The sequence below is a fragment of the Nicotiana tabacum genome, chromosome 20, assembly GCF_000715075.1.
Source record: "Nicotiana tabacum cultivar K326 chromosome 20, ASM71507v2, whole genome shotgun sequence".
In the NCBI taxonomy this organism is placed as follows: Eukaryota; Viridiplantae; Streptophyta; class Magnoliopsida; order Solanales; family Solanaceae; genus Nicotiana; species Nicotiana tabacum.
The window spans coordinates 40,665,676-40,688,573 of record NC_134099.1 but is presented as its reverse complement, the minus strand read 5'-3'; positions in this window follow the sequence as shown (position 1 = coordinate 40,688,573).

The following is a 22,898-nucleotide window of genomic DNA, read 5'->3' as shown; positions in this document are numbered from 1 at the left end:
TATATTTCAGAATTTCATTATAGTTGTGATTGAATTATCAAGAAATAGGAAATATGGTATAAAATTGGCCATTAATTAAGTCTTGTGGCATTGTTAGTTAAGTAAAGAGTAGTATGGAAATGGCAAAAACTATATCGCTAACCTATTTTGTCAACCATCCGATTTAGTTGCAGATCAGATGATGTTAGTTTTATTCTGTTCATATATGGCACAATAATGGTTATGTTTATAATCAATAGTTGAAAGATGCATTAGTACAATCCGCCGGTATGTTCATAATGTTGGAATATGGTGAATAATGTTATATGTAATGTCATCTTATTAAGTCAATAAGTAGATTTATTCTCTTTCTTAATAACAAATGGCCTAGGAATTTATACAATGCGAAAGTTAGTGTTTAGCATTAGCTCACATAGATTGGGAATCAAATTGGTTTGATTATATATATATACCAAACTCAATTATAAGCAGAATTAATCAAAAATAATTTAGCCTATTGGATTAAGAATAAACGAGGTAGAAGTAGATTAGATTTATAATGTGTAACAATTTTAAGAGTGCAAAAAATAGTATTCGTTACACATAGAATAATGAAAATTCTTCAAAAATAGCACCCCCTGTCATGAGTCGATTTTTTTAGTTTCATATACATTTGCATTTGAATATACATATACCGTATTTACAAGAAAAATGATAGTATTAATCACACGTTGTTTATTTTTTACTCTTAAAATTTGAATGGCTCAGAGGAATATAATTCACCCGCGAATAATATATAATTTGCGATCAACGAGGAATTTAGAGACTAGAAAAAAAATATTGATTTCTCATGACTTTCACATAAAAATGCATGGACGTAATAAACAATTTTGTGGAAAATCTATACTACTATTAAGAATATTTCGTGTGACTAGGGATGCGTTCGCGTAACCTGATTATATTTCTAAAAGCAATTCGGATTATGCGTTCGCGCAACTTCGAGCAAATATTTAATAAAAAGGGATTTTTCGGAGAATATCAAATTAATTTCATAAAAACCCGAGATGTGCGGTTCACTATTTAATCAATACAAGAGCGACAAACGTCCTTAATTTTATTCTAAGCACGATTTCAAACATATGATTTTTATAATAAAAATATAAAAAAAATATATTGTCAACCTTATTGTGTACACGTATGCGTGGCACGATGCTCTACATTTATAAAAGGTACATAATACGAATATACGTACGCGTGATTCGTTTATAAAATTGTAAACAATCTAAACAAAAAGCGGTAATAAACTCAAGCAACAAGAAAAAGGCATTTAGTAAATCAAGATAATTAAGCCAAATATAAAATGGTTAAGCGACCGTGCTAGAACCACGGAATTCGGGAATGCCTAACACCTTCTCCCGAATTAACAGAATTCCTTACTCAGGATTTCTGGTTCGCAGAATAACAAACAGAGTCATATTCTCCTCGATTCAGGGATTAAAATCGGTGACTTGGGACGCCTTAAAATTCCCAGGTGGCGACTCTGAAACAAACAAACAAATCCCATTTCGACTGTCCTTTAATTGGAGAAAACTCCCACGTAAAAAGGAGGTGCGACAGCTCTGGCGACTCTGCTGGGGATAAAAGTGAAAACTGTAACCCAGAACCACTGGTTCAGGGTTTAAGAATTCGAGCTTAAAATAACTGTTATAGTTGGCTTTATTTATTATCTGATTTTTACATGATATGCCAATATGCTAAATAATGTTTTTACCGCTTTAATATTATCTGAATTGTGTATATACAACTGCTACGAAACCCCCTTCTTTCTGAGTCTTCTGAATTTATGGTGCACACGTGCGCGTGGCCCACCTTTCTGTTAAAGTCATACCAAATAAGACGAAGTTGGGACAAGTAACTAGGCCGGATAGACTTTCGTGCTCCCGGTACGTTGCCCCCACTTCGGCTCAAACTGTCCATTTGGGTGAGCCAGGTTTAGAACAATATGCCTCAGGTTTTTCACCTAGAATAACTCAGCCATGTACCGGATCCCTAGTAGGAACGTCTATTTGCATCATGTACATTTGGCCTTGGAGACTCAACACAGGAGTTGGGTCTATCTAGGACAGATGAACCCAAAATGAAAAGACTATCCCGGTGCATCCTACTTGCTACCTGTGCATTCATTTGCCTCGGATTTGCTTGTTGACCAGCTTAATTGAAATCATTGTGAGAGCCGAGGAATAAAATGGGTTGTTTTAGAAAATTCCCAAAAATAGTTTTAAATCTTGAAAAAAAAGAAGTGTTAAATAAATAAAAAAAATAAAAAAATGATCTTTTTTATTTATGAATGTTATTTTTCAAAATGAGTCTTGATTTTGTTAAAATTAAATTTCAGATACAAAATGAGCACCACACAAAACCCCCCGTCCACGAATACAGACGAGTTTCTATTTCATCTTCAAATGTGGTGGTATGAGTTAGGCGAAGATGGTCAAAAATGGGTCGTTAAGCATTTGGGAAATCTCACAGATATTATGAAAGTTAAACCACGTGATGATCTGATTGCGGCGTTAGTAACTTTTTGGGATCCTGTTCACAATGTCTTTCGTTTCTCTAATTTCGAGCTTACTCCTACATTAGAAGAGATAGCTGGATATGCTGGTTTTGACGGAAGTCTAAGAAATCAAAACCTGATATTCACAAAGGCTCCCTCGGTACATCGATTCTTCGGTCTTCTGAACATCAGTAATCAAATCAGGAAAAGCAATGTCATCAACGGATGTTGTTCTTTCAACTTCTTGTATTCAAGGTTCGGAAAGCCAGATGGATTTGAAATTCATGAGAAAGGCCTTACTAACAAGCAAAACAAAGACACATGGCAGATTCACCGTCGCTTCGCCTTCATGGTGGCTTTTCTAGGAATCATGGTCTTCCCAAACAAAGAGCGAACAATTGATATTCGCACCGCGAAAGTTGTGCAGGTCCTCACCACCAAGGAAAATCACACCCTTGTCCCGATCATTCTCTCAGACATTTATCGGGCGTTGACCTTATGTAAATCAAGGGCAAAAGTCTTCGAAGGATGCAAAATTTTGTTGCAAATGTGGGTGATTGAACATCTCCAACATCAGCCCAAGATCATACAGTATGGGCCAAGCAATGATAATTTCATCGAGAGTCATGAGGAAAGAATAAAAGATTATAATTCCCTAGAAGGGATAGAAGCCTGGGTATCTCATCTAAGGGCTTTAACGGCAAATCAAATTGAGTGGACTTTGGGATGGTTCCCGATGAGGGAAGTGATACACATGTCAACCTCAAATAGTTATTTGCTACTATTGGGATTGAGAAGCATCCAGCCATATGCGCCACTAAGAGTTCTAAGACAAATAGGGAGATACCAAGTAGTTCCTGATGATGAAGATTTGAGTATGCAAGTAATCAAATTACACCCTGAAGCCACTATTCCCGAGGCTCTAATTCAGCAGATGTGGAATGGATGTCGATACTTGAAAAGTGATACTCAAGTCCCAGACACTACAAGGGGCGAGATAAATCCAGGATATGCAAGGTGGTTTGAGAAACGGTCTCGCGTGGATGATGTACCAGAACCCGAGCTAAGAAGGCCAACAAAAAGACCCCATGTTCAAACCTTTAATGATAAAATCCAAGAGCGGTTGATTTGGGGAGAAAAGGAAAAAGGGTACAAAGCCACTATCCATGCCCTAAAGGAAAATCTGAGGAGCCTCAGTCTGGAGAAAGATTTTCAAGCACAAGAAGCCGAAGGCGAGAAGAAGAGTCTAGCTTGTGAGAATGAAAATCTTCATGCTCGATTTCAAAAAATGAAAAAGGCTTCTGAAACACCAATGAGGAGTTGGAAGGATCAAAAAATCATCGCCAATATTTTTGAAAGAATGCAAGATTATGATTCCATTTTTGCAGAAAACGAAAGGGCGTTGAGCAAAGCAAAAGAAAGAATCCAACAATTAAACGAAGAAGCCAGATCTAATAAGGAACGCCAAGTAAGGCAATCCGAAGAAGACAAGGCACAATTCAAGAAGGAAAAAGACCATTGGATACGTTCAGAAGACCAACTTCGTGCACAACTAGAAGAGGCGAGAAGATGCAACAGAGAACATCAACAAGCGGAAATCGACAGAGAAAGAGCACAGGCAAGACTAGAGCAGGCCAGACTCCGAGCTCTATTAGAATCAACTCTAGATTGCGAAGACCGTATCAGAGATATAGCCACCATTCGCCAGCAGCAATTGCAGAACCAAGACCAACGTCTCCAAGATTTCAGGGCACAAATCCACGACCTGGCGGTCTATACCTCTCAAAGTTATGTAAACTGCCAAGGAATGGATTATGAAAGGTTTATAGAGCATGCACCTATTTTTGCCCGTCATCTGGCAATGGAGTTAGAAAGGATGTATCGTACGCTGGGAGGTCATCCAGGTCAAGCCCCACATTGAGCAAATAATCCAATGATTGACAACAAAAGTGGAAAGTGGAGCATGTTGAGAGATGTTAAGAGTTGTATCTTTTATTTTGATTTGAGTGTGTGTGTTTCAAACCATTTTCTTATAAGGTTTTCAAATGTAATGTCTGTTCCATCTTTGTATAATAAATAAAAATGTTTGCCTTACGTCCGAACTACGCAAAGTCTGATTCATGCGAGGGCATGATACGTAGGCAATCTCTATAAGATTCGACCACCACAATAAAAAATATATAAAAAATAAAATAAAATAAGAGTGAACAACAATAAAAGACCAAGAAAAGCTGGGATGACACAAGCAGCCGAGCAAATGCATAATAGAAATGGGTTATTTGTCTAAGAGCATTGCATCTCAACGTGTAATTATATATGTGTTAAACTCTCAAAACTAACAAGTTTTCTCATTTCTAGAATTCAAGCAGTTAGTTTCTCTAAAGAGTATACTGGCATATTATCATTATCACACGAGATCAAAAGGACCAATACCCGAAAGTATGTCTATCCCAGATGTTGACACATGTATTGAGCTAGAGGAGATGGATGTTGGGAAAATGAAAGAAGAGATGTTTAAACTCAAGCAGCAAATGGCTGAGATGTACCGGGCCTGGTTTACAGGGCAGTCACCCCCATCTTACCCAACTAACCCTACTCCATCAATGGCCCAAACTCAGGATAATCTTACCACTGAATTATCCCCAAATTTCCCCATCTACCAACACTACCGAGGCACCACCTCTCAGACACCGCAGTCTCCCCCTCCTAAACCAGTTTCATACTTTCCTCCACCTGTAACTCCTGCCTTTGTGACACCTCCCACAGCTACACTCCACAAATCTCCTAGTGAGCCTACATTCCAGGCCCAAGACAACCAATATTACCCCACAGAGCCCACCCTCAAAGCCTCCGAAATCCATTTAACTACTCCTCGTTTTGACCTCCCAACCGAAATTGACAAGCCAGCCAAAAATGCTGAACAAGAAGAGATGTTCAGGAAGGTCAAAAGCCTAGAACAATCGTTCCGAGACATGCGAGGGTTAGGGGGGCAAGTCAGTGTAGCATACAAGGATTTGTGCTTGTTCCCAAATGTACAATTACCAGTTGGCTTCAAGATTCCTAAATTTGACCTATACAATAGGCACGGCGACCCAGTAGCCCATTTAAGGGGTTTCTGCAGCAAGATGCGAGGAGCCGGGGGAAAGGACGAATTATTGATGGCTTACTTCAGTCAAAGTTTAAGCGGATTAGCTTTGGAGTGGTATACACGCCAGGACCATGGGAGATGGTACACCTGGGATGACCTGGCACAGGCATTTGCATACCATTTCCAATACAATCTGGAAATCATCCCAGATCGACTATCTTTGACAAAATTTGAGAAAAAACACAATGAAAGTTTCAGAGAGTATGGCTTCCGGTGGAGAGAACAGGCAGCAAGAGTGGATCCTCCCATGAAGGAGAGTGAAATGGTAGACTACTTCCTTCAAGCCTTGGAACCAACTTACTATGCCCATTTGGTTTCAGCGGTAGGAAAATCATTCAACGAAGTAGTGAAGATGAGAGGTATGGTGGAAGAAGGCCTCAAGACAAATAAAATCATGAGCTATTCGGCTATTAAGGCAACTACTCAAGCTATTCAAGGCGGGGTAGGAGGAATCGGAAGAAAGAAGAGGGAGGAAGCAGCGGTAGTTGATTCAGGAACTTGGTCGGGATCCAGAGGTTCATCTCCTTACTATAATCAACATCGACCTCACCAATCAACTCACCACCACAATTCATCTCAACACTACTATCACCCTTCGGAACCTCATTTTTCCATCAACCATGCACAAGCATACAATTATCCACCTGCACACGCTAACTGGCGTGCTCCTATCATACCAGGTACTTACCCACGAGCCTATCCCGGACCAGGTTTCAGGCCTAGGCCAGCATTCAAGGGAGAAAGGGAACAGAAAAAGAAAACCTACACTCCATTGGGAGAGTCCTACACTAGTCTGTTCCACAGGCTGAGACAGCTGGACATGCTAAGACCAATACAATCCAAGCTACCCAATCCTCTTCCAAAGAATCTGGACTACACCATTAGCTGTGAGTATTGTTCCGGTACACTAGGCCATGATAAAAAATGCAATACAAGAGCTGATTGATACTAATAAAATCGAGGTTCAAACCCCCGAAGCTCCCAATATCAACAGAAATCTAATGCCAGCCCATCAGGAGGCTAATATGATAGAAATAGTATAGGTTGATGGGGAGACAAAGAAGCCGTCACAAACCGTCATGATGATCAGGTCTCATGAAGCCAAGCCGGATAAGCAGTTAACAGAGGAGAAGTTGGTACCTAAGCAGAACAGAAATGGTGATGAACCATCTGTGGTAGCCGAGAAGGGATCTTCGAGCAAAGTTGCCACAAAGCAAGAAAGGCCGAAAGTGATAGTACCAGGTATTGCCAGCAAACCCATTGTAGTCGTGGAAGGAGCCCGTATAGATCGGGTTATTATCAAACCTGTAACCCAGTTACCAGTGATCAACAACAAGGCCATTCCATGGAACTATGAACGGGTGACTGTAATATACAAGGGAAAATAAGTCAAGGAAGAAGTCTGTGAGGTGCAAGGCTTGACTCGTTCGGGAAGATGTTTTACTCCCGAAGAGTTAAGAAAAACTAAAAATAATCCAACACCAATAAAAAAAGCTGTGACGGAAGAAGAAGCGGAAGAATTTTTAAGAAAAATGAAGCTCCATGACTATTCTGTTGTGGATCAACTGAAGAAGATGCCCGCTCAAATTTCATTATTATCATTACTGATCCATTCAGAGGAGCACCATCTGGCTTTGATGAAAATCCTGAATGAGGCTCACGTTCCCGATAAAATCTCTGTAAATCATTTGGGAAGAATAGCCAACAGAATCTTTGAGGCGAACAGAATTACATTTTCTGATGATGAATTGCCTGTGGAAGGGACTGAGCACAACAGAGCTCTTTACCTCACCGTGAAATGTGAAAACTCCGTAGTAACCCGGGTATTGGTTGACAACGGGTCAAGTGCAAACATCTGCCCTCTCTCCACTTTAAGCAAATTGAAAATCAAAGAGGAGAGGATCCAGAAGAATAGCATTTGCGTACGGGGGTTTGACGGTGGAAGTAGAGATTCATTTGGCGACATAGTGTTGGAGCTGACAATAGGGTCAGTTGAATTCACGATGGAGTTTCAAGTACTGGACATAACTGTTTCTTATAATTTGTTGTTGGGTCGACCATGGATCCATGCTGCTAAAGCAGTCCCGTCAACACTACACCAGGCGGTCAAGTTTGAATGGGATCATCAAGAAATAGTTGTGCATGGGGAAGAAAGTTTAAATGCTCACAGCAGTGCCATTGTACCGGTCGAGGGAATAGAAAATGACAAGGGACCATGGGTATACCAAGTGTCCGATACAGTGTCGGTAGAGAAAATTCCAGAGGGGAAGTACCTTCCGAATCCAAAGATAACCTCTGCATCAGTCATGATAGCCTATGAAATGTTAAAAAATGGTTTTATACCCGGCAAAGGTCTGGGCTCATCTTTGCAAGGAATTATACAACCAGTATCTCTCCCCAAGAACTGGGGAACATTTGGTTTGGGATTCATACCCACTGTGACCGACGTGAGAAAGCCAGAAAGCTGAAACAAAAGGCATGGGTTCTTCCAAAACCAGTCCCACATTTATCAAAGTCTTTTGTCAAGACCGGTGCTAAAAATCGCCCGATAACAACAATTCCTAAATCCCTGGTCAATCCTGAGGAGGAATTAATTGAAAGATTCGAGAAATTGTTTGACGATGTGAATATGGTGGAAAGCGGGGAAGGTTGTAGCAACGCAGAAGTTCAATTCGTTGGGCCAGAAACAAAGATTAATAATTGGAAAGCCACTCCTCTCCCCATTCGAAAGGAGTCTTGGTAGTTTATTTTGATTTTCCTTCAGTTTGTTTGGGTTACCTCAGGGTTGTAATCCCAATGCTTATCTTACAGTTTGTTTGAAGTGTGCAAACCTTGTTATCTTTCATCATCCAATAAAATACAGTTTCCTTTTTCATTATCATTCCTGATAGTTTTCTTTTTCGTTTCTTCTTTTTCTGTACAGTTCTTTTTACGCTGGCTCTAGTGATATGGCATGCATGAGGAATCCTCAGCCCAGTCTTAAAAATCAATCTGGTTCCGAAATAATAATTCAAGAAATATATTGTGATTATGAATCAGAATATGATGAAGATGAGGCTTTTGAAGAGATTAGTAAAGAGTTAATTCACTTTGAGGAAAAAACCAAACCTAACCTGAGTGATACCGAAGACATCAACATAGGGGACACGAATAATATCCGGGAAACTAAAATAAGTGTCCATCTCGAACCAAGGATCCGAGAAGAGTTAATTAAAGCGCTCATAGAATTCAAAGATGTTTTTGCATGGTCATATGACGACATGCCGGGCTTGAGCACTGATTTAGTGGTTCACAAATTGCCCACCGATCCAATGGTGCCTCCTGTCAAGCAGAGGCTGAGAAAATTCAAGCCTGATATGAGTGTGAGAATTAAGGAAGAAATCACCAAACAATTGGAAGCAAAGGTCATTCGAGTCACTCGATATCCTGTTTGGTTAGCTAATATCATTCCTGTACCAAAGAAAGACGGCAAAATTAGAGTATGCGTCAACTACCGCAATCTCAACAAAGCAAGTCCAAAGGATAATTTCCCATTACCCAATATCCATATTTTGATCGATAATTGCGCCAAGCATGAGATAGGATCTTTCGTGGATTGTTATGCCGGGTATCATCAAATTCTAATGGATGAAGAAGATGCAGAAAAGACGGCATTCATCACACCATGGGGAACTTATTGCTACCGGGTAATGCCATTCGGTTTGAAGAATGCCGGAGCAACTTACATGAGAGCAATGACCACAGTGTTTCATGATATGATACACAAGGAGATTGAGGTATACGTGGACGATGTGATCATAAAATCAAAGCATCAGGCCGACCACGTTGGGGATTTGAGGAAATTCTTCTTAAGACTTCGCAGGTAAAACCTCATGCTTAACCCTGCCAAATGTGCATTTGGAGTTCCATCTGGAAAGTTGCTGGGATTCATAGTCAGTCGGCGAGGCATCGAGCTAGACCCATCAAAAATCAAAGCCATCCAAGAATTGCCACCTCCAAGGAACAAAACTGAAGTAATGAGTTTGTTGGGAAGGTTGAATTACATCAGCAGGTTTATTGCTCAGCTTACGACAATCTGTGAGCCTATTTTCAAATTGTTGAAAAAGGATGTTGCGGTCAAATGGACCAATGAGTGTCAAGAAGCGTTTGATAATATAAAAGGATACTTGTCGAACCCACCCGTGCTGGTCCCGCCAGATCCAGGAAGACCTCTAATTCTTTACTTGACGGTCTTGGAAAATTCATTTGGTTGTGTATTGGGGCAACATGACCTCACCGGCAGAAAAGAACATGCCATCTACTACCTTAGCAAGAAATTCACAGCTTATGAGGTTAAGTATACTCATCTGGAGAAGATATGTTGCGCCCTAACGTGGGTAGCTCAGAAGTTGAAACACTATTTGTCGTCCTACACTACTTACCTCATTTCGCGTCTGGATCCATTGAAATATATTTTTCAAAAGCCTATGCCAACAGGGAGACTTGCAAAGTGGCAGATATTGCTCATAAAATTTGACATCATCTATGTGACTCGGACTACAATGAAAGCTCAAGCACTAGCTGATCATTTAGCTGAAAACTCGGTCGACGAGGAGTACGAGCCATTGACAACCTATTTTCCCGATGAAGAAATAATGCATATCGATGAGATGGAGCAAATTGAAAAACCTGGCTGGAAACTTTTCTTTGATGGGGACGCTAACATGAAAGGAGTCGGGATCGGAGCTGTAATCATTTCTGAAACAAGGCATCACTATCCTGTTACGGCTCAACTACGATTTTATTGCACCAATAATATGGCTGAATATGAAGCTTGTATTTTGGGGTTAAGGCTAGCCGCAGACATGGGTATCCAGGAAATCTTAGTCATGGGAGATTCGGATCTTCTGGTACATCAAATTCAAGGAGAATGGGAAACCCGCGACTTGAAGCTCATACCATACCGACAATGTCTACATGATCTTTGTCAGCGGTTTCGATCAGTGGAGTTTCGGCATATTCCAAGGATCCATAATGAGGTTGCCGATGCATTGGCTACCCTGGCATCAATGTTGCACCATCCGGACAAAGCTTATGTGGATCTTCTACATATTCAAGTCCACGATCAGCATGCCTATTGCAATAGTGTTGAGGAGGAATTTGACGGTGAACCATGGTTCCACGACATCAAGGAATATATTAGAATGGGGATATATCCAGCACAAGCCACAGGGGATCAAAAGAGAACCATTAGGCGATTGGCAAATGGATTCTTCTTGAGCGGAGGAGTTTTGTATAAAAGAACACCAGACCTTGGATTGTTAAGATGCATAGATGCCCGACAAGATACGGCTATTATGTCTGAAGTACATTCGGGAGTTTGCGGACCCCACATGAGCGGATATGTGTTGGCAAAGAAAATTCTCCGAGATGGTTACTATTGACTTACCATGGAGCGAGATTGTATCAGTTTTGTGCGCAAGTGTCATCAATGCCAGATACACGGGGATTTAATTCATTCTCCACCATCCGAGTTGCACACAATGTCGGCACCATGGCCCTTCGTCGCTTGGGGCATGGATGTGATTGGACCAATTGAGCCGGCAGCATCCAATGGGCACAGGTTCATTTTGGTAGCCATTGATTATTTTACCAAATGGGTTGAGGCCAAAACATTCAAATTAGTGACCAAGAAAGTTGTGGTCGATTTTGTCCACTCAAATATCATATGTCGATTCGGAATCCCAAAGGTGATCATCACAGATAACGGTGCTAATCTTAACAGTAACTTAATGAGGGAAGTATGTCAACAGTTTAAGATTATACATCGCAACTCTACCCCATATCGGCCTAAGGCGAATGGAGCAGTCGAAGCAGCCAATAAAAACATAAAGAAAATACTTCGGAAAATGGTAGAAGGTTCAAGGCAATGACACGAAAAATTACCATTTGCATTGTTGTGATATCGTACTACTGTTCGCACTTCACTAGGAGCAACTCCTTATTTGTTGGTATATGGCACTGAGGCAGTAATTCCTGCAGAAGTTGAAATTTCTTCCCTTCGAATCATCGCCGAAGCTAAGATTGATGATGATGAATGGGTCAAAACCCGTCTGGAACAGTTAAACTTGATTGATGAAAAACGATTGGCCGCAGTATGTCATGGCCAATTGTATCAAAGAAGAATAGCAAGAGCATACAACAAAAAGGTGCATCCCCGGAAGTTTGAAGTGGGTCAACATGTGCTGAAACGTATTCTGCCACATCAGGTTGAGGCAAAAGGCAAATTTGCCCCGAATTGGCAAGGACCATTCATTGTGACCAGAGTATTATCGAATGGTGCACTATGTTTAATAGATATCGAAGGAAAATGCATAGACATGACTATCAATTCTGATGCGGTAAAGAGATATTATGCATGATTTTTTGGTATAATTTATTAAATGTTTGTATTCGGCATTATTTCGAAGATTGGAATGACAAAGGCAATTTATTCTGCTATCCAAACACTATACCCTTTGCTTCCCCTTTGAGCCACATTCGTTTCTTTCCTACCCTCTCTTGGAATCAATGAAAATCAAATATGAACAATATAATTTAAAAAAAAAAATCACTATTATTGTAATGAACTACGTTTGACCTGATTCCTCAAAGAGGATACGTAGGCGCCTCACGGCTCGGTCATAGGGTGCATAACATGCATAATATGCATAATGTGCACAAAAGGAAACATTAAAAGACCCCAATCAAGAAACTGGAGCAGGAATTGTATTGGCAAATAAGAAAAATGATTCCAAGGGTTGTAATTTTTAAAACCCCTATCAAAATTGTTTAACTTTTGATACCTTTTCATTCCAACCACATACCAAAAGACCTTTCGACCAATTTTAGAAAGAACGCCGAGTCAAACAAATGAAGATGATTCATAACACTTTGGTCCAAACAAGAAGAAGTAATGAAAATGAGAGAGTCTTATAGGTGAAAACCCTCGCGGGCACCATGAGGCGACGGAAGCCGAGAGAAAGAAAAATGAGAGAGTCTTATTGGTGAAAACCTTCGCATGCACCATAAGGCGAAAATGAATTAAGAAATGAACAAATGAGGAAGGTTTGTCGGTGAAAACTCTTTTAGATGCTGCAAGTCGAACAAGGTTTGTAAATTAGCGAAAGTAAAATTGGGTTGCGGAAATTTTGGGAAAACAAAATGAAACAATTGGAAAAGAGATTGGTTAAAAAGACTGGGTTGATTAATCCAAAATGCATACCCTGATCATTGGTGCCAGTGATCCCAATCAGATAAGTTTTTTATTCCTTTTCCAATAGTCATCCAAATTTGGATTTTTCTTTTTCATTCTAGATTGTCGAAATTGTCATGTTTTCGTCACTAATAATCTTACTCTTCTAAAGCTTTTGAGGTAAGTTTTGTTCCAAACAAATAACAAGGAATGTCAAGGTATACTACCAAGATTCAAGATTGCATAGGACAAAAATACGGCCATAATGGGCAGGAGGTAATAGGATAAAAAAATAAGATATAGGTATAAGAAAAGTGGAATCAAAAGTGGATCAGCAATGTCAGGAGAGACATATGATTACGGTTAAAAGGGTTTGAAGGAAAACATACAGTTGGGGATCCTATAGTCAAGGATCAATTACAAGGACAAAATAGTCTTTTTAACCATTCCAAGGCAATAAAACAAGACGAAGAGAAGCCCCACCGTCGGCAAGAATGCCCCAGTTAACCACCCTGCTTTAAACTAATGAAGTTTTCTTTGATTTGAAATAGGGGCAAAAACAACATTTGTGTCAAGAAACACCCGGTGAAAAATTGAAGAAGAAGTCAGGCGTCCACCTGGAGAATGAGGATGAAAAATTTAAGAAGAAATTAGGTGTCCACCTGGAGAATGAGGATGAAGAATTTAAGAAGAAGTCAAGCGTCCACCTGGAGAATGAGGATGAAGAATTTAAGAAGAAATCAGGCGTCCACCTGGAGAATGAGGATGAAGAATTTAAGAAGAAGTCAGGCGTCCACCTGGAGAATGAGGATGAAAAATTTAAGAAGAAGTCAGGCGTCCACCTGGAGAATGAGGATGAAGAATTTAAGAAGAAATCAGGCGTCCACCTGGAGAATGAGGATGAAGAATTTAAGAAGAAGTCAGGCGTCCACCTGGAGAATGAGGATGAAAAATTTAAGAAGAAGTCAGGCGTCCACCTGGAGAATGAGGATGAAGAATTTAAAGAAGAAATCAGGCGTCCACCTGGAGAATGAGGATGAAGAATTGAAGAAGAAATCAGGCGTCCACCTGGAGAATAAGGATGAAGAATTAAAGAAGAAATCAGGCGTCCACCTGGAGAATGAGGATGAAGAATTTAAGAAGAAGTCAGGCGTCCACCTGGAGAATGAGGATGAAGAATTGAAGAAGAAATCAGGCATCCACCTGGAGAATGAGGATGAAGAATTAAAGAAGAAATTAGGCGTCCACCTGGAGAATGAGGATGAAGAATTTAAAAAGAAGTCAGGCGTCCACCTGGAGAATGAGGATGAAGAATTGAAGAAGAAATCAGGCGTCCACCTGGAGAATGAGGATGAAGAAGTAAAGAAGAAATCAGGCGTCCACCTGGAGATGAAGATGAAGAATTTAAGAAGAAGTCAGGCGTCCACCTAGAGAATGAGGATGAAATTTTTTAAGAAGAAGTCAGGCGTCCACCTGGAGAATAAGAATGAAGAATTAAAGAAGAAATCAGGCGTCCACCTGGAGAATGATGATGAAGAATTTAAGAAGAAAGTCAGGCGTCCACCTGGAGAATGAGGATGAAGAAGTAAAGAAGAAATCAGGTGTCCACCTGGAGAATGAGGATGAAGAATTTAAGAAGAAATCAGGCGTCCACCTGGAGAATGAGGATGAAGAATCGAAGAGGCAATCAGGCGTCCACCTGAAAAATAAGGGAATACAATTGAAGGATCAGCAGTCAGGCGCCCACCTGAAGAACAGAATGGTAATGTAGTTTGACATTACGGGTTGAAGTCAAAAGACCGCCTAGGTGAGAAAGGAGCACACGTAAAGTCAATAAAGCAGAGGAGTCCAACCAAATCCCCAGCAAGAAAAAACAAGAGTCCCAAACAAATAAAGGAAATACGAGGCACAATGAAAGGAAATGCGGAACAAGTCAGAAGCAAAAGATGCCCAAAAGTCACCAAAACATCAAGACAACAAGAAACGAAAGGGCATGATCTAGATAAGATTCTGTAATTCATATACCATAGTCTAGTTTAGCTTTTGTTTTACCTTTGAAGCAAGGTGTAATAAGGAGGTCAGCAAGCAGTAAAAGCAGCACAAAACAGCAGTAACATCACAGTCCCACGGTAGTCCCAGCTACCCAAAACTTCCCGAACTACATTGACATGATTCCTTTATAGCCAAGGATATGTAGGAAACCTTTGAAGCAGAGGTTCGGTCAAATCTTTCAAAAAATGCTTCTCACAGAGTATTCGAACAGGCAAAAAATCGCTCGTATCCGCTCACTTTATCTTTGCACGCAAACTCTTCAAGTTTTCGCACAAAGAGGGGCAGCTGTGAGCACGTGATTTTTGCCTCACAAAAAAATACTCTAAAATAAATCAAAAAAATAAAACAAAATTCTCTTAGTATGCAATTTTTTAGAATTTATGTGGCGTTTATTAATTGTTTATGTTTGTCCGTAAATGTTTGCTTTGATATAATTAAACGAAAATAAAATAAAAATACATGTTGCATGCATATCTAGGATTTAATTATGCATTTAAAAGTTAATTTAAAGAAAATCACAAAAATATGCATTTGTTCTAGTTTTAATGTTTCACTGTGTGATTAATGTTTTGTCTATGTGTTAATAGTTGTTAAAGGGTGATTAATGTCTTGTAAAGTTAATTTTTGTTTTTATAATTAAAATAGGAATTTAAGGAATAAAATTGGAAATTGAAAAGAGTTAATTAAATGGGCAAAACGGATCTGGGCCAAAATCTTAAACAAAATCAGGCCCAAACAAAATCACTTCCCCACAGCCCAATCCAAATACCCCTGTCCGATCCAATTCGACCAAACCAAACGACAACGTTTGGTCACATTTTATCAAGGACCGTTGGATCAAATCCATCCAACGACTGAGATCCCACATCCCTTACCCGTAACCTTTACCCGACCCATTGCCCTGACTCAGCCCGACCCTGACATTAAACCAAACGACATCGTTTGGTTTAATGAACTGATCTTAACCGTGTATCATGCTTGATCTAACGGTCAAGATTAATCCACCCTTCCCCTATAGAAAGTCCAAATCCCTACCCCGACCCCCTAACTAAACACCCCCTCTCTACTGTTCATCGTCCTCTCCGAAATCACACCCCTAACCCTAGCTACCTTAACTCTCCATCGCCTGAAACCCGGCGGTAACAACGCCGCCGGTCACCACCTTAACACCCCTAAACCCCCTGACCATCCTCTATCTGAATCTGTTAGCCACTTGGCTCGAATCCTCCTGAAGGTTCTCGAATCTTCATTTGAAGATTCGAGCCAAACTCAGATCCAAACCAACCACCCCCAAATTAACATCGTAGCTTCCCCTAACTACCCTAGCTATGGATCTGGTGTTTGTTTGGATCGAATCACCTAAGAGCCCTTCGAATCTTCTTTTGAAGGTTCGAGCCAAACATGAACTCACCCAGTTTCGTACAAAAATGACACCAAATGACCCCTAGGCCTCCCTCACCCTTAAGGCATCTTTGGTTCCCCTCGAATCTGACCAAAATGGTTAAGACCCAAATCGAACCTTTAAGAACCCTAGAAATACCAAATTTTTGGATTCTACCCAAATTAAATAGAAGATTGGGGTCTAATCGACCTTAGTCGAAGTATTTTCAGTTGAAAATACTTCGACTAAAGTCTGTTTGATTTCAAAGGTCCAAATCCTAGTTGACCCTGTGTCCGTGTGACATTGAAGATTCAGAGGTATTTTCTATTTTTCTTTTGTTTCTTACGTGTATAATGTTGCCTGTTTCAGTAGCCTGTGTAATTTTTCTTGTTTGATTTATTTGATTCTATGATTCTATCTCATACCTGTTTTATTTGATCAGAATTATAGCATTATTTCTATTTGTTGTGATTGTTTATAATGTGTATAATCGACTCGATTAAGTTCGTCGATTAGTTGTTTTGTAAATTCTAGTTTCCGTTAATGATGATTGTAATAGCCTGCTTATTTGTTTTGGATTGATTATTATCATTGAAGTCAGTTAATTAGTTCTTCCCAATTAGTTGATTCTCGTTCAATAAGTCAGAAAGTTTGTCAATTATTTGTGTGTTGATTTCTGGGCAGTTAATTTCAGAGCATTGTCAATATACTGACAATGCCCCTGCATTTGTTTGATCTTAGTCCAATGTTGAAGTCCAGTTTGATTTGTTATATTGAATTCAGTGTAATGATATTGTGATGTTGGGTTTTAAATTCAATTTTACAAGGGTTGTTTAGATACAACTGTGTTAGGAGGTTGATTAAGATTGGTTATAGCTGTTTAATTCAGAAAGATAATCGAGTTTGAACAGATTTTAAAATCTGTTTTGTATCAGATTCTGATTTCTTTAAGGGCAGTAATAACAGTAGGCTTTCAGGGGTACTATTGGGAATGAAACAGTGAGGGTAATATGATAATAGTAGTGTGCTGATAGTGGAGTGTTAATGGCTCTTATTTAATGTAATAATGGGAAACAAAGGGTAATGGGAGTTCTGAAAATCAGGAAAAAAAGATTTGTAATGGGATTTAAAGTAGTTAAAGCAGATTTTAATGGGATTTTCTGATTTTTAAAAGAAGAAGGGGGTCCAGGCAGCACTGAAGGGAAAGAGGCAGACCTGTATAAATATAGGGACACACATTAAGAAAAGGAGAGAGATATAGATGAACACACACAGAAATACATATACACAGAGAGAGACAGAGAGAAAATCTGGACAGAAGTTAAGAGAGGAAAAACACACAAAAGCAGAAACAGAAATCTGAAAAGAAAGAAGAAAAATAGAAAAAGAAACAGAAAATAGCACACTCATATACACATAGAGTCTGAAACAGATAATAGAAAAGGAAAAGGAAAATCTGAAACATTGTTTTCTGGAATCTGTCCGGGTCTGTTTGTTGATACTGCTTGGTTTTAAAATCTGAAATTCTTTAAGAAGCTTTGCTCCTGTGCATCTGGGTTCCTCGGGTCCTGTGTTGTTGCTCAAATCTGTGGAAATACTGGTATATTTTGCTGCTTTGTTGCTGCTGTCACTGCTGAAATTTACTTCTTCTACCCTTATTTCCAGGTACATATTTTTAAGACTCATGTTGTGAAAAGAACATTGGAAGAAAATGAAGTTTGGGATTATAATTATGTCTTTTACTCGTTTAAAGCTATTAGTTTGAATTTCAGTTTTGTTTTAAGTTATTTAACATGGTAGTATGCTTGACATAACGACTATAGTTAATCATTCCCATTGGAAGTTCGCATAAGTGTTGTAATAATGTTATATATTTCAGAATTTCATTATAGTTGTGATTGAATTATCAAGAAATAGGAAATATGGTATAAATTTGGCCATTAATTAAGTCTTGTGGCATTGTTAGTTAAGTAAAGAGTAGTATGAAAATGGCAAAAACTATATCGCTAACCTATTTTGTCAACCATCCGATTTAGTTGCAGATCAGATGATGTTAGTTTTATTTTGTTCATATATGGCACAATAATGGTTATGTTTATAATCAATAGTTGAAAGATGCATTAGTACAATCCGCCGATATGTTCATAATGTTTGAAATATGGTGAATAATGTTATATGTAATGTCATCTTATTAAGTCAACAAGTAGATTTATTCTCTTTCTTAATAACAAATGGCCTAGGAATTTATACAATGCGAAAGTTAGTGTTTAGCATTAGCTCACATAGATTGGGAATCAAATTGGTTTGATTATATATATATACCAAACTCAATTATAAGCAGAATTAATCAAAAATAATTTAGCCTATTGGATTAAGAATAAACGAGGTAGAAGTAGATTAGATTTATAATGTGTAACAATTTTAAGAGTGCAAAAAATAGTATTCGTTACACATAGAATAATGAAAATTCTTCAAAAATAGCACCCCCTGTCATGAGTCGATTTTTTTAGTTTCATATACATTTGCATTTGAATATACATATACCGTATTTACAAGAAAAATGGTAGTATTAATCACACGTTGTTTATTTTTTACTCTTAAAATTTGAATGGCTCAGAGGAATATAATTCACCCGCGAATAATATATAATTTGCGATCAACGAGGAATTTAGAGACTAGAAAAAAAATATTGATTTCTCATGACTTTCACATAAAAATGCATGGACGTAATAAACAATTTTGTGGAAAATCTATACTACTATTAAGAATATTTCGCGTGACTAGGGATGCGTTCACGTAACCTGATTATATTTCTAAAAGCAATTCGGATTATGCGTTCGCGCAACTTCGAGCAAATATTTAATAAAAAGGGATTTTTCGGAGAATATCAAATTAATTTCATAAAAACCCGAGATGTGCGGTTCACTATTTAATCAATACAAGAGCGACAAACGTCCTTAATTTTATTCTAAGCACGATTTCAAACATATGATTTTTATAATAAAAATATAAAAAAAAATATATTGTCAACCTTATTGTGTACACGTATGCGTGGCACGATGCTCTACATTTATAAAAGGTACATAATACGAATATACGTACGCGTGATTCGTTTATAAAATTGTAAACAATCTAAACAAAAAGCGGTAATAAACTCAAGCAACAAGAAAAAGGCATTTAGTAAATCAAGATAATTAAGCCAAATATAAAATGGTTAAGCGACCGTGCTAGAACCACGGAATTCGGGAATGCCTAACACCTTCTCCCGAATTAACAGAATTCCTTACTCAGGATTTCTGGTTCGCAGAATAACAAACAGAGTCATATTCTCCTCGATTCAGGGATTAAAATCGGTGACTTGGGACGCCTTAAAATTCCCAGGTGGCGACTCTGAAACAAACAAACAAATCCCATTTCGACTGTCCTTTAATTGGAGAAAACTCCCACGTAAAAAGGAGGTGCGACAGCTCTGGCGACTCTGCTGGGGATAAAAGTGAAAACTGTAACCCAGAACCACTGGTTCAGGGTTTAAGAATTCGAGCTTAAAATAACTGTTATAGTTGGCTTTATTTATTATCTGATTTTTACATGATATGCCAATATGCTAAATAATGTTTTTACTGCTTTAATATTATCTGAATTGTGTATATACAACTGCTACGAAACCCCCTTCTTTCTGAGTCTTCTGAATTTATGGTGCACACGTGCGCGTGGCCCACCTTTCTGTTAAAGTCATACCAAATAAGACGAAGTTGGGACAAGTAACTAGGCCGGATAGACTTTCGTGCTCCCGGTACGTTGCCCCCACTTCGGCTCAAACTGTCCATTTGGGTGAGCCAGGTTTAGAACAATATGCCTCAGGTTTTTCACCTAGAATAACTCAGCCATGTACCGGATCCCTAGTAGGAACGTTTATTTGCATCATGTACATTTGGCCTTGGAGACTCAACACAGGGGTTGGGTCTATCTAGGACAGATGAACCCAAAATGAAAAGACTATCCTGATGCATCCTACTTGCTACCTGTGCATTCATTTGCCTCGGATTTGCTTGTTGACCAGCTTAATTGAAATCATTGTGAGAGCCGAGGAATAAAATGGGTTGTTTTAGAAAATTCCCAAAAATAGTTTTAAATCTTGAAAAAAAAAGAAGTGTTAAATAAATAAAAAAAAATAAAAAAATGATCTTTTTTATTTATGAATGTTATTTTTCAAAATGAGTCTTGATTTTGTTAAAATTAAATTTCAGATACAAAATGAGCACCACACAAAACCCCCGTCCACGAATACAGACGAGTTTCTATTTCATCTTCAAATGTGGTGGTATGAGTTAGGCGAAGATGGTCAAAAATGGGTCGTTAAGCATTTGGGAAATCTCACAGATATTATGAAAGTTAAACCACGTGATGATCTGATTGCGGCGTTAGTAACTTTTTGGGATCCTGTTCACAATGTCTTTCGTTTCTCTAATTTCGAGCTTACTCCTACATTAGAAGAGATAGCTGGATATGCTGGTTTTGACGGAAGTCTAAGAAATCAAAACCTGATATTCACAAAGGCTCCCTCGGTACATCGATTCTTCGGTCTTCTGAACATCAGTAATCAAATCAGGAAAAGCAATGTCATCAACGGATGTTGTTCTTTCAACTTCTTGTATTCAAGGTTCGGAAAGCCAGATGGATTTGAAATTCATGAGAAAGGCCTTACTAACAAGCAAAACAAAGACACCTGGCAGATTCACCGTCGCTTCGCCTTCATGGTGGCTTTTCTAGGAATCATGGTCTTCCCAAACAAAGAGCGAACAATTGATATTCGCACCGCGAAAGTTGTGCAGGTCCTCACCACCAAGGAAAATCACACCCTTGTCCCGATCATTCTCTCAGACATTTATCGGGCGTTGACCTTATGTAAATCAAGGGCAATCAGAACTGTATCATCAGCTAACAACATACACCATTGCACCTCTCCTTGGATATAGTGTGTCAGTGCGTCCATCGCCAGAGCAAATAAGAACGGGCTTAGTGAAGATCCTTGGTGTAACCCCATAACAATCGGAAAAGGCTCTGAGTCACTTCCCATAGTCCTAACCCGGGTCATAGCTCCATCATACATATCCTTTATCGCCCCTAATGTTGTGATGATCCAAAAGGTAATCACTTGATTTACAAGTCAATTCTGTATTCCGAGGCCTTAAAAACCTTCTTTTATCTCACCTCAATTTGCGTGCACGGTCCGGGTGTATATCCAGAATGCTTATATGTGAAAATTTGATAAAAGTGCTAATTTTTCCTTTAAAATTGAATTTAAATTGACTTCGGTCAACATTTTGGGTAAACGGACCCGTACCCATGATTTGACAGTTGAAAAGGGTCCGTAGAAAAATATGGGACTTGGGCGTATGCCCGGAATTGAATTCCGAGGTCCCAAGCCCGAGAAATAAATTTTTGAAGAAAATTGTTCAACTGAAATTATAAGAGTTTTTGGAAATTTAAATGTGTTTGAATTTGATGGTATTGGGCCCGTATTTTAGTTCTGGAGCCCGGTACAGGTCTTATATGGTATTTAAGTTGTGCATGTAAAATTTGGTAAGAAACAAAATTCATATGACGTGAATCGGACCCTCGGTTTTGAAATTTGAAACTTAAGAGTTCTTGAGATGTTTTTTGATTTTGATGCTAAACTTGAAGTTCTAGGTGTTATTTTGGCGATTTGATCGCATGAGTAAGTCCGTGTGATATTTTTAGGTTAGTGTGCATGTTTGGTTTGGAGCCCCGAGGGCTCGGGTGAGTTTCGGATGGGGTTCTGGAGGTTTTGGACTTAGAATTTCTGTTGTCATACCTGTTGCAGGTGCACAGTGAATTTGTTCTTCGCGTTCGCGTGGCTTCACTCACGAATGCGTAAGGCAAATTTCCTCAGGGGTCATTTTGTTCTTCGCAATGCGGAGCTTTGGACGCGAACGTGAAGCTCTGATGGGTTACCCTTCGCGAACGCGTTCTGGCCCACGCGAAGGCATAGAGTTAGTGGGCCTGGGGGAGGGAGCTCGATTTGTTCTATGCAAACACGACCGTTTGACTACGAACGCAAAGGCCTAAAGAGCTAAATATCCGTGAACGCGGGCCATCAAATGCGATCATGAAGGCCATTTGGGCCTGACCCATCGCGAACATGGCAAGCCCATTGCGAACGCGATGAAGGCCTGCCTAGTCTTTTTAAAACAGATTTAAAAATGGGCAGAACCCATTTTCTTCATATTTTCGAACTACCAAGACCTAGAGGCAATTTTCCTCACACAAATTCATCCCCAAAGTGTTGATAATTAATTCTAAACTCTACTCTTTCAATTAGTCAACGTATTTCATCACTTTTTAATTAAAAATCAAGAATTTTCATGGTAGAAATTGGGAATTTGGGTAGAGTTAAGGGTTTTTGAATAATTGGAATTTAGAGCTCGTTTTGGGGTCGGATTTTGAAACTAATTGCATATTCAGGCTCGTGGGTGAATGGGTGATCGAGTTTTGATCCGAACCTCGAGTTTTGACCAAGCGGTCCGGGGTCGATTTTTGACTTTTTGGG